Below are 12715 nucleotides of genomic sequence, written 5' to 3'. Positions count from 1 at the left end.
GCTAGGAAGTGATTCTGCAGAGCTGAAGCTCTGGCTCTGATCCAGTCTCTGGATAGCCCAAGAACGACTCCATCGTTTATTCTGGTTGTACACTGATGTAACTGGGCTCATATGTAGCCCTGTGCTTGAAGGGCTGCGATTTTGGTTTCCTTCGTACACAGAGGATGTGAGAAATGGGTCTCATTAGCAAGTGGTTGCAAGATTGTAGAAATAAAAAAAATAAAAATCTGCACAGAACTTCCTACCCCTGAGGCTCTGAAAATACCAGACAAATGGTTAAGCTTTCTTCTAGATCCAGTTTTGGGCAGCTGTGACTAGTCTTAAGTAACATTTAATCTTCATTTCAGTCAAAACACCCCTGATCTGGCGATGAGTTTTGATGCAATCTGATTGAAGTGTGCCCATGAAATGATATGAAACATAAACACTAGGAATGGCAAAAATCATAAGAACATGTCTAGTCATCTATTTACATCCGAAAACATCCCTGGAGATAATGCCTGATTTTGTTCTATAAATGAGGAATAATGAGAAAGAGAGCATTGGCCAATGGGTGCCTTTTTTACAAATGTCATCTGTGGATTCAGCATTCGTCTCCATTTATTTCACGGAGGTATTTGTTTTTTTCAGACCTCACACAGCAGATCACACTATTAACTCTCTCTCTCTCTCTCTCTCTCTCTCTGTCTTTTTTTTTTTTTTTTTTTTTCCTCCTGGCATTCTTGTTCCATCCCCAAGTGCAACAGGCTTTTTCTGATGATGAAACAACCTGATCCAAGGGCTGTTGAAAACAACAGAAGCCTCTGATTTGGGCTCTCCACAAGACAGACCTAGGCAGTGCAGGTAGGAAAGGGATTTCTGCCAGTACTCAACATTTAATTAATATTTATAAAAATAATGATAAATATCAAATGTCAGGTTATGATTACAGATTTTTGTTGGATTACTGCATATATCAAGATGTGCTCCTAGCTAATACATGCGAACTTCTTTCTGCCACTGTAACATGCTTGTCATCCTGTTCTCTTCTCCCGCTACCTTCTTATTTGTTTTCCATGATGAGTGCCTCATGTCTTTTGGGATATTCCTGCACTGTAATGAAGAGGTATTATTGCAGCCTGCATGGGAATACCAGAGTCAGGTATTCCTGACTTCCTCTGACTTGCTTGGTGTAGTGCCATTGTCCTGCGTCTTGACGAAAGGAATGACAAGGGGCCCTGTGTCTTGTGAACCAGTAGCGTTTATTGATCTCTTTCCTTGTGTTTGTAACAAGCTTCTTTATTCTATTAGACCTTATGCAAGTGCAGGGTCCTGCACCTAGGGAGGAATAACCTCGTGCACCAGACAAATTGGGGTCTGACCTGCTGGAAAGCAGCTCTGTGGAGAAGGACCTGTGAGTCCTGGTGGACTGCAAGTTGAGTGTAAGCCAGCAATGTGCCCTTGTGGCCCAGAAAGCCAATGGTCTCCTGGGGTGCGTTAGGAAGAGTGTTGCCAACAGGTCAAGGGAGGTGATCCTGCCCCTCTACTCAGCCCTGGGGAGGCCTCATCTCAAGTACTGTGTCCAGTTCTGGGCCCCCCAGGACAAGGGAGACATGGAGCTAGTGGAGAGAGTCCAGCGTAGGGCTACAAAGATGATCAGAGGGCTGGAGCACCTGCCCTATGAGGAACGGCTGCGAGAGCTGGGCCTGTTCAGCCTGGGGAAGAGAAGACTGAGGGGGGATCTCATCAATGTGTGCAAGTACCTGAAGGGAGGGTGTCAAGGGGACGGGGACAAACTCTTTTCAGTTGTCCCATGTGACAGGATGAGAAGCAACAGGCAAAAACTGAAGCACAGGAAGTTCTGCCTGAGCGTGATGGGGAATTTCTTCCCTGTGAGAGTGATGGAGCACTGGAAGAGGTCGCTCAGGGAGTTTGTAGAGTCTCCTTCTCTGGAGATATTCAAAACCTGCCTGGACACATTCCTGTGCAACGTGCTCTAGGTGACCCTACTTGAGAGGGGGAGGGGGGTGAAGGACGAGTCGGACTAGGTGGTCTCCAGAGGTCCCTTCCAACCTCAGCCGTTTTGTGATTGTGTTATTCTGTGTGGTATAAGCTATAAACATCAGTAATATTTGTATATTTGTCCAGCATTCTACAGATCCATGGAGACATGTTCCCTATATCAAAGAGCATGAAGTCAAAAACCTTGAGGCTGCTCAGACAAATCCCTGTTGTCTTCAGAGAATGCAGAAATCCAGCAAATGCACAATGTAGGACCGGACAGAAGGAGAGGGTAGAACAAAAAGTACTGGTAAGAGTACAAGCAAGGAAGGATTTGAGGAGAGGTGGGCTGAGAGGAAGGACAGAGAAGTAGAAAAGTCATATTTATCAGTGATATTAAGTAATGGCTTTTACATATGTTGAAATACACCTGCATGAAACAAAACTAAAAAGTTTTCTTTGATGGACTTGCCTTTATGAACATGCTGGATTTGATTCTCATTTGTATAAAGGTCTCATTATACCATTCAGCACTAACAAAGCGGTTTTATGGTGTGTTTACCTTCATTTAAAATACCCCCCAAAAGGCTTTCATATAAGAATAGAGTTAATCACTCCATTTCCCCCCACATTTTTTAATTTCCCTTTTCACTCTCAAAAACCTCTCCAAGTTAATTCATTGGGAAGGAAAATAAAAGAAAAAAGAACTATTTTAATGGAACATTAAGTTGTGATCTAAACCTGCAAGAGCCAGAAAATGTGGAGTTAAAGCTCCCAAAGCCCAGTGTTATATTCTTAGGTAATGAAAGGCCCTATGTTCTAGCATAATGATTTGGAGAAGGGGTCAGAATTACAGTGGTCCAGGGAGCTTTAACTCTTCAGTCTTGAATCACAGCTTGATCCTTTTCTATTGCACTTCTTTCTCACTTTCTAACGTATTTTAAATGTTGAAAAAAGAAAACAATCTCTATTGATCTCTAATATTCTAAATATATTTTGTGCACTAAATATTACTCAGTTTAATATCACACACTTTGTTAATACCATACATTAGGTTTAATGGTCCAATTTGTGCAAAAGTACTCCAGGAAAACACTTTCAAAGAGGATTCTCCATTCCTCTGAAACTGTAATACAAACACAATGATATGCAGATATATGATAACAGGGACAGGCTGTAATGGAAGGAGAGGAGCAGAGTCTGGCTACATGCAGAAGGTTAGAGAAATTTGATTTTAAATGGAAAGAGGCATAGGTGGAGAGAGCAGGAATAAACTGGGAGCTGGAAGAGCAGATCCACTCCTGTGGATATTTCACTCTGCAAGATGTGCAGGGTGCCCAATCATTCCTCATGTCATCCGATGCAGCTCTCTTGTTCTAAGCTGAGCTTCTATCAGAGCGGGGTTGAGATCAAACCCCTTTCAGGCTTTCACCTCTGTCATTTCCCAGGGTCCCGCCAAGCCTCAGAAAACTCCAGTGCTTCCCAGTAGACTCCATGGGACACTGTTAACCAGTACAGGAACAGGGGGCATTAAGTGAATTGTAAGAACCGGGAACCCTGTGGTGGCTGTCAGGGTTGCAGAGTAATTATGTGAATTATGTTCATTTAAGTTACAGAAGGGTTTGAGCTGTTGAATGAAATCCTGGCTTTGGAGAAGTCAGTAGAGGACTTGTCTCTGGTTTCACTGGGACCAGTTCTCCCTCTCTGTGTGCACACATACACTCACATATTCCTATACCTTTTCCCAAATTTGTGACTGAGTCCACGTAGCCTGAGGTACTTCGTGCCTCTAATGCTCTTGTCTTCCTCACCATCCATGAAACAGAGTGAATGCTATTCCTCCACCCTCTCTAGAGAGCTCTGAGATCCACACATGGAAAAGGGTTTGCTTTTCACCCCAACACCAAGCTGCTGGTCCTGCTTTCAGTGAAGTCGCGACTCGTGTGGGCTCCGAAGGCAGCAGATGGTGGCTTCCATTGAGCTGAGCTCCCAATGGCATCTTTGGTTTTCTTGCCAGCAAATTTCAATCACTCACTAGAGAAAATAACTGCCAAGTCTTTTTTTTTTCCCAAGTTATTTGGTTTTCTGATCGTGATGAGCTAACCAGTGGCCAGTGATCCCAGTATGGCTTGCTGATACCAAGGGTCAAACCATAAGGATCAGTCCCTCTAGGGCTAAAATTTCCAAATGTGCATGAAATTCCTTTTTGCCTTCCTCTCTTATTCACATAGGCTGATCCTGAGTGGAGGGAAATGCATCTGTAGCCTAGCCAAGGAATATAATAAATAGACAGAGGAAAGTTTAGTCTGTGATGTGCCAAGAAACCCATGCAGTAGTGCGAACTGGCCATTGGTGCAGTCTACTTTTGCCTCTTGGTCTGTGCGTAGCTATTAGCACTCGTAAGGCTGATGGGATTCAATGGGCCTGAATCACACTGGATGCAGAACGAGGTGTTTGCTCAGGCTGTGACCTCCACCACCCTTTCTTCATTGCAGGGATCCCTACCTGAATCTGAAAGTGCACTTGAATCCTATAAGACAACCACTTCGTGTCACTGGTTTACACCCAGTCCCAATGCAACTCTTCCCTGACCTTTAGTAATTCATACATGCCCTAGGCTCCCACCAGGCACCACTTAGCAGGTCCTTCTGTAACAGTCGTGGGGATTTTCTCTGTATGAGTCCAATGTCACTGTTAAACAGTCTGCAAAAAAGAGAAGTTTTCTGTCTTTCATTTTAATGTAAGAGACTCCACAAGCACAAGACTAGTGGTATTTTCCTTGGCAAGGCCCTTCAAAGGGCACCAGTGGTGCTGTCTGTCCAGGGAACAGAGGTGGTCAGGGACGTCAGAAAGGCAGAGGAGACACGAAGCCTTAGCAACTTGCAGCTTTCCTATGGCGCAGGGGAAAAGAGCTTTGTGCAAATGCAAAGAGCAGAGGGACATGAGGCAGGGCCAGGGTTATGTACACTGTTGCCTCTCAAATAAAAGCTTTTCCATTCCATCTTGACTCAGAAAGCAGGTGTAATTTAATGATATAGGCAGATCTATGTTGAACCAGCAAATAAATCCCAGAATGGGCAGTACATATACATATAGTCCTTGGAATTGCTAGAAGCCTTTTGACCTATCAATATCTGTGATATCAGAATTAATCTATCAGGGCTGCTTATTTAAACCCCTTGGCCAATCCCGTGCAACACTGTAATAGCCCTATTGACCTTTGGCCACACGCAATCTTACACACTGGCTCTGCAGCCCGCCGTGGCACTTGTTGACTGGCCCCATGATGTGAAAATATCCATGTGCCTGTCTCGCTCCCCTGTATGAAAAGAGCTTGAATTACAGTTCCGAGAAGGCAATGATCTTCATGAATTAATCCACCAACACATCACACAAATTTAGCTGTGTCCATAAAATCGGATTTCCTGATAGCTGCGGGGATTTGCAGTGTGCTCAGCCCTGACTCAGGTATTACAGGCATTCAGCTGTGCAAACAGCAGAGATGACGGCACACAGCTGCCTTCAGAAAAAGCTCAAAGAAGCTGTAAGTACTGTGTGCATTCGGCTCTGTTTAGTGACACTGGTCATGCTTGCAGCAAGGGAACGAGCTATGGGCCAAAAGCACAGCTAAAGCAAAAAAGTGTTGGAGGGAAGTTAGCACCTTCTTGGCTTGTTTTGACTCACAAAAGAACATTAACAGGGTTTCTGTTCCTTCCCACCTCTTTATGATATTGAAAAATAGCCTGGGAGAGGCTGTTCCAGCTGATTTTTATTTTTGCTTTCTTTCCTGCTTGCTTTTTATCTTAGAAATAGTAAAAACGTGAAGGAGCAGAAATGTGAAAATGGAGGAAGAGTCTCAATTGTGTTTGGAGGGTTTTTCGCTCTTCGTCAGAGAGGTTTGGAAGTCTTTAACAAAATGCCTTCCTCCCACCTGCTACTTGGGCCTTCAGGTTGAAGGGGAGTTAAAAATGAAACAAATTCCAACTGCAAGATTAATTATAATTCCTATCCCCTGCTCAGTTATTCACTGTCCATCTCTCTTCACACCCTGGCCCTTCTAGCCACAGATTTGTCATTTGTTTTTTTTTTTTTTAATAGTGGAAGTACTTCTCTAGAACAATGTTTCTATAGTGCTATCCATCTTTCCAGCACTTTGCAGCCATTAACTAATTGAGCTTCTAAATAATGCCATGAAGTGGGAAAAGCTGCCCGTGTTTTTATAAACAAGTCACAGTCAGAGGCAGGGGTGGGCAGTAGCATGCCAGGAGCACCGGCATTACGAAGGTGGCTTGGTGGTTCCTTGCAAGCCTTGTTCCAGACAGCGGAGAAGATCGATACGCCAGGGGCTGACGATCTCAGTTAGGCTGCTCTGTATCATGCTTTGGTACAGGACTTGGCATGTGTGCCAAGTGTTAGTTCAGAAATCTTGTACTTACTGGCCCTGGACTGCTTCTTGGGAGTCATTTTCAGAGCAATTTGGATGAATTATCTGGACTGGTAACAGAGTACTCCGTTCAGCTAGTGCTTGTTCCTAGCTTGTGGCTTGGAGCCAGAAACGAGATCCTGACAATTCAACTTAACTATTTTAAACAAGAGATAACTGAGAGTGGATGCGATAGACGTCTACGAAACCATGAGTGCCACTGAGGAAAGAAGAGGCAAAGCTACTTCACCATCTCTTCTGATACAAAAATGAGGAGGCATCAGCTCTCCCAGGCACACAGCACTTTGCAGAAAGCAAGCTGAAAACAAACACAAGGACACCCTTCAGACAGCGAGTGGTTGTTCTGTCGGCTGCCTTCACACAGCCTATCACAAATACTAGACATTTACACAGGTTAAAAAAGACATTGGACAAATTATCGAGAGAAAAAGAAATCTGAATGCCTCCTAAATTTAGAGGTCCTCTTCCCAGGCGTCTGCTGTGGACCCTGCCAGATAGGACATTGTCATGGTTATTCTAGAGTTTAAGGCAATGGCAAATACTGTGCAACATCTCAGTCCAGCCAGGACTTCTGTGCTTTTGGAAGCGATCCTGTTTCTAGGAGGCTGGTGTCCAGTTCTCAGGCCCACCATGAGACACTCAGACACCACCAGGGGACATCTCTGATCTGCACAACTCAGGTGTAAGGACTCTCTGCAGTAGTTGATGCTCTCGCTGGCAGTGGGGGAGGGATTGACTTCCACAAATCCACAGGGACGGGTTAAACCTTGCTGGTAGGCTGTAGGCATGTATGTGTGAGGGAAGACAGCAAAGGCCACTTCCCAAACTGCACCTGCTTTGCAGCTGAATAAAGCTAAAGCATCCTGGCAGCTTTTACAGCCACCAAGCCTACTAGTTGTTTAGGTTTTGTAGCAGAGGCAGAGCGGGATATCAAACTACAGAGAATGGATTTGGGCTCAGTCCCATCCATGAGCCACTAAGTATGATGACCTGCTGGCGAGTCAACATATTAAACTTAAAAATGCTGACTGGAGAGACCCATCATGAAACAACAAGAGCAGAAAGAACAGTATGGGAGCCACCTCTGCACCCAGCTGCAGACTGAGCACCCCCTAAAAGACCTCACTGAGGCAGAGGCAGGAATGCACCACACTTCTTCTCTTTTGCTCTTGCAGATACTTCACTAGCAAACACAAATCCACAGCACACTTTGGTCCGTGGCATAGCTTTACTGGATAATATTCCACCCTGCCAAAATTAAACCAAATGCTGTCTTTATTTCTCACTCCAGAGTTTATGCAGTCAGGCATGGATTTACCAAATGGGCTAAGGTTGCTTTAGCATCTACCCCACATTGACAGCTTCATCCTCATTTCAACTTTGCACTCTCCCAGCTCAGTGCTGGCACCTCTCAAGCTCCAGTTGCTGCATGATGTCGTCACGTCCATCCAGAATCACAGAATGGCTGAGGTTGGAAGGGACCTCTGGAGACCAACCCCCCTGCTCAAGCAGGGTCACCAAGAGCATGTTAGATAGGGTTGTATCTAGGTGGGCCTTGAATATCTCCAGAGAAGGAGACTCCACAACCTCTCTGGGCAACCTCAAAGTTGAAGAGAGAAGGCTGCAAAGGCCTGCAGAGGAGCACAGTGTGGCCACTGGGCATGTGTGTTTGCTCTGCTGTCTCTCATCTCCTCTTGCCTCTGCAGCCCTCATGAGAAGGTAGCCACGTCCTATGACTGAGGTTGGAGGAGAGAGCTAAAGCATGTAGCATCTAAGTGTTTCTGAGCTTTTTTTAAAGCTGGAAGTATTTCTAGATAGCCTATTCTTCATCCAATTACATTGCACCTTGTTAATTCCCATTGAAGACTTCCTTTGTTCCTTCCAGGGCATCAGGGAGGACGATAAGAGTCTGACAGCTATATGAGGAAAAACCTTTCCATGTACTTCTACATAGCCTAAAACTCCATCAGAGCAAAACACCCCAGGTGGCTCATTTTTGGAGTTCACACCAGGTGGTGATTTTTCAAAGCAGAGCTGAGTCGCATGCTGCAGCCCCGTGCCCTTCCTTCTGCAGACGTCAGACACTGCATGGGACAAATAGAGGAGGGGGAAGTGACAGACTGTGATTGCAGCTGACACCAGGAGTAGATCTCAAAGAAGAGGATGAGCTAGTTGGTGCCAGGCTTCCCTTTGGAAAGATATTTAGGGAGAAACTGCAGGTTTTGCAGAGCTGGAACTTTCAGAGGTATTTTTTGCCTTTAAACTTGTCTGTTAAAAAAAGCTCTGATCTGTTTGTTTGATTGTTGTTGTTTTTTTTCTGTTGCAGAACTGAATGTTTCCCTTAGTATGATCACATCTGGCACTGCCAGAATGAGAGCTGCTGTGTTGAGCTGGGGGGGATTTCTCTTGAGGCTGGTAGGAGGGAAGGATGCTTCAAACCTCTGTTCTCAGGGCCGTACTACCTGGTTTCGTGGCGTCTCCAGTGACACGACAACCTCCTGATTGCCCAAACTACTCGAGACATCATAGGGGGTTGTTTGATTACAAGATGTGACCACTGAGCAGAGCTGAAAATGAGGCTGCAGAATACGAGGGAGTCTCTTAGCAGTGCAGCCCTCCAACTATTTCAGGCTTTGAAGGAAAGGACCAAGCCTGCTGCCTGAGTGGAGATTTAGAGCATTACGCAGAATAAATAATAATAATAGCAGAGTTATTCCTGTGTGACATGTGCCCTTATGTATCCGATTAATGCTTACCCAGTAAACACAGCCTGGAGAAGCAGTGCCTGAGGTTGTACACCCATCCCTGCACGGGCGGCGCAGGCAGTCCACTCCAGCATCGCTCTCACGGTTACCATGATACTGTTATTGTTGCCTCCTTCTTCTCTCTCTGTCCCCATTGACTCCGGGCAGATTAGAGGAGAGAGATGATGGATGGTTGGATTAGATGCTGCAACACCTACTTCAGGTTTCTAAAGCAGTATTTTTCTGTCCTATTTGGATGCGTCTCTCTCATTGTGAGCACAGAACAGAGAATAACAGGAGACTATTGTTGCAGGGCAGCGACTCTAGTTTACACGTACATGCAGCATGAATCCATCCACGGCATAAAAAAAAGGCGAGCTGACAAATATAATCAATTACAGCAAGGCAGCTGCAAGGTGAAATGGAATAACCATGTGCTTCACCATTCAAGGTTCAGTGAAGGTCCCAGGCAGTGAAAGAGGAGAGATTACTGTTGGCCTTTAAGGAGAGCTACCTCTTCTCTGTTCTAAGGCTGAGTCCCACATAACCTATTTTTACTTCCTGCCTTTAAAATGTTGTTGGATCTTCCTGAAATTAATAAATGTTAGAACTCACAGAGGGGGGAACTGGGTGAAATAGCCACAAACTGAGGTCTCCAACCCTTATTTACAGGACTGGAAGAACACAGGTGAGCCTTGAGCAGGGCTTGCAATTAAAATTCTCCTTCTCAGAGCTAGATCTGCTCTAAAGGGGTTATACTGTGATGCTGAGTTTCAAGCAGAGCTCTTGATTTTAGTTTGAAGATCTTCAGGGTTCACTAGCTGTTTATTTGTCCCCAGTGGCTGGAAGAACTGTTATGGGCACCGTGGACTGTGGCCCTTCTGCCTATGTGGTCCTTTTGGTGTCTGCCCACTGGCAGCCTCTATAGGCATGCCTGGAGGTGACCCATACACCCATGGGAGTGTGCGGGCTTCATGGCACTGTTCAGTTTTGTGGAGTTGTGCATGGGGGAGAACACATTGACTTCCTTCTGCTCCTCTGGTCACTCCTGGCCACAGGGTGTCTTTGGGGCAAAATCAGTGTAGATGTTCAAGAGCAGAAAGCAGTGGGGTCCTAATGAGATGCTGATGGTGAGCTCCTGAACTGTCCAAGGGGCAAGGGGTAGATGTGGGTCTCCCTTTCTTCTACAGAAATTTATTGGACTAACATGGAAATGTTATGATTTAGTGTTTGCAACGCCTTACATAAATTGCATTCATGAATCCTCCCCCTACACCATTAAGATATCTACCTCAGAGGGCTATGCTCCTTCCATGGCATGACCTGGGTGATATTTCTTATCTGGAAGATCATATATAATGCAGATAGTTGAGGGCTGTATGTAAGACTGCAAATCACAGATTGGTGTTTTCTAGCATTCTTGCATGTGCTGGAGACAGCAATGCAGCAGGAAGAAGGGAGTAGATCGGTGACAACTCAAGTCATTTCTCGCCTCTCTCATATCTGGTGCAGGAGATGAGCTGAGATGTTCATGATTCGTGTTGGAGCTAGGTCCTAGTGCCACCCTGGGGCATAGAACTCAGGAAAAAAAACACAACAAGGAGAAGTCATCAATTGGCACAGTCACTGGAGAGCACGAGGGTGAGTCATAGAAGAGTTGTCCTCAAACCCCAGTGCCTGGAAAAGCTGGTGACCCCAGTGAACTGCTAATATAATCAGCTCTTACCACTCCTGCCCCCTCAAAAAAAAAAAAAAAAAAAAAAAGAAAAAAGAAAAAGAAAAAAGAAAAAAGAAAAAAAACCCACAAGGAGCTAGAAATTCCTATCTGAATCATCAGAAAAGTGCTAGGTACCTGTTGGAGTGTCTGGGACTTTCAGTACTGTTGTCACAGCAGAGGGAGGAGAGGGATGAATATTTCTGAATTCCTGGCTATTGTAGCAGTGGAATATTCATGGGGAGCACTTATTTGGAAATCCTACAGTAACTCCTTTTAAAAAAATATAGCCACAGTTTTTCCAGGGCAGGAGCTGCATTCTGAAAGATTTGACACACACTAAATAATGATGATTATTATTATTATAACAATCATAATTACAATAATTACAAGGAGGGTAATGCTCCGCAGGAGTCACGGATGAATAGGGTGCTATACAGACGCCAAGTGTTACTGGGTTTTCCCTTCCTCCCTGCAGCCAAAAGCTGGCTGCATTGCTCATAAAACAGACGGAAACCGTACCAGATACACACAGGCACGCACGCACACGCTGCTTCTGTGCGCGTGTGTCAAGATCAGAGTGTCAGGTAGAAAATGCTGCCGGAGCCTGGTAGGCAAAAATTGACAAGGGAATCCGGTGTTATCTGCAACTGCTCTCTCCAGAGAGGAGGGAAATCTTTGATAGGTTCACTCCAGGGGAAATCACTTCGGAGGATAAGAGGCATTGATGTGCGTCGAGTGAAAGGCAACCTGTGCGCACGCCGGTGCAGCAGCGGGGTTCGCACTGACATGCATTCTTTTCTTTCTCTCTCTTTTTTTTCCCTTCTTCTTCTTCCCTTTGCTTTTTTCTTTCTTTCTTTTTTCTCCAAGCAATCCCAGGTCTCCCAGCGATGGGGGATGTTAAACAGACCTTGGTCACGCTGATACCTGCACGGTGTGTGTGAGCAGGGGAAGCCAAGAGTAGGGGACGAGGGGATGAGGGAGGGTGAACGTCAACGGGCAAACCCGAAAAGTAGACTCAGGAAACGCGTGTGTATGTATGTGTGCATGCAGGTGGAGCCTCCAACGGAGTAGAGAAAATATTTTCATAAATTTTGCCATGTTTGGGCAGGAGGCAAATGTGGAATGAAACCAGAGCCTGGTTTTCTCACGAGGAAAATCTGCAGCAATATTCTAGTTGTTCTGTAATTCAGTGATCCTTCCTTGCCTCCCTGGGAATCGGGCACCACTCCTGACATGCAGCACACACCACCGTGAGAGGGGTTTTAAGCCTCTTTGATGCCATCTAACTTCGCTGTTGCTGCAAAGCCCAAACACAAGCAGCAGCAGGTCCAGGCACTCTTCTGCCATATGGTCCCAAATCTTAATCCCTTCTTCTGACAGAGTGTATTACAGCCAGAATTTGGAGCAGGTCTTTTCCCAGTCCAGATAATTCACCTGTGATCAGGAGCTCGAGATGTTTTGAGGCTGGTGGAAAGCATACTGCAGACATGAGGTTCTCCCCCGGCTGCTTTTATTCCCTTACGCCGTGGGAGCTGTTTAGGGAAGTTGGCAGTTGTTTGTAGGTATTTTGAGTGGGACTTTTCTCAGCTAACTGCAGATTGCTGAGAAGTAGGTGGTTATGTCTGAGCTGCTTTATTGCCGAGACTTTGCTTTACAGTCGGGAAAGAGAGATGGTTCCTCCTCGAGCACAATTCATCTCTCCCAGCTGAGCTGAATTGCACCCTGGAAGTTCCTCTTCCTCTCCATCGACTATAAAAGGCGTCTAGACAACTCGCTCAGATTTACGCCTCTGAACTGATGACACATAAAGTTAGATGGATGAATCCCAGC

This window comes from Rhea americana, unplaced genomic scaffold (genome assembly GCF_003343005.1).
Source record: "Rhea americana isolate MKP2758 unplaced genomic scaffold, rheAme1 scaffold_1, whole genome shotgun sequence".
NCBI lineage: Eukaryota > Metazoa > Chordata > Aves > Rheiformes > Rheidae > Rhea > Rhea americana.
The sequence above is the reverse complement of the archived record's forward strand: the minus strand, read 5'-3'. Positions refer to the sequence as shown.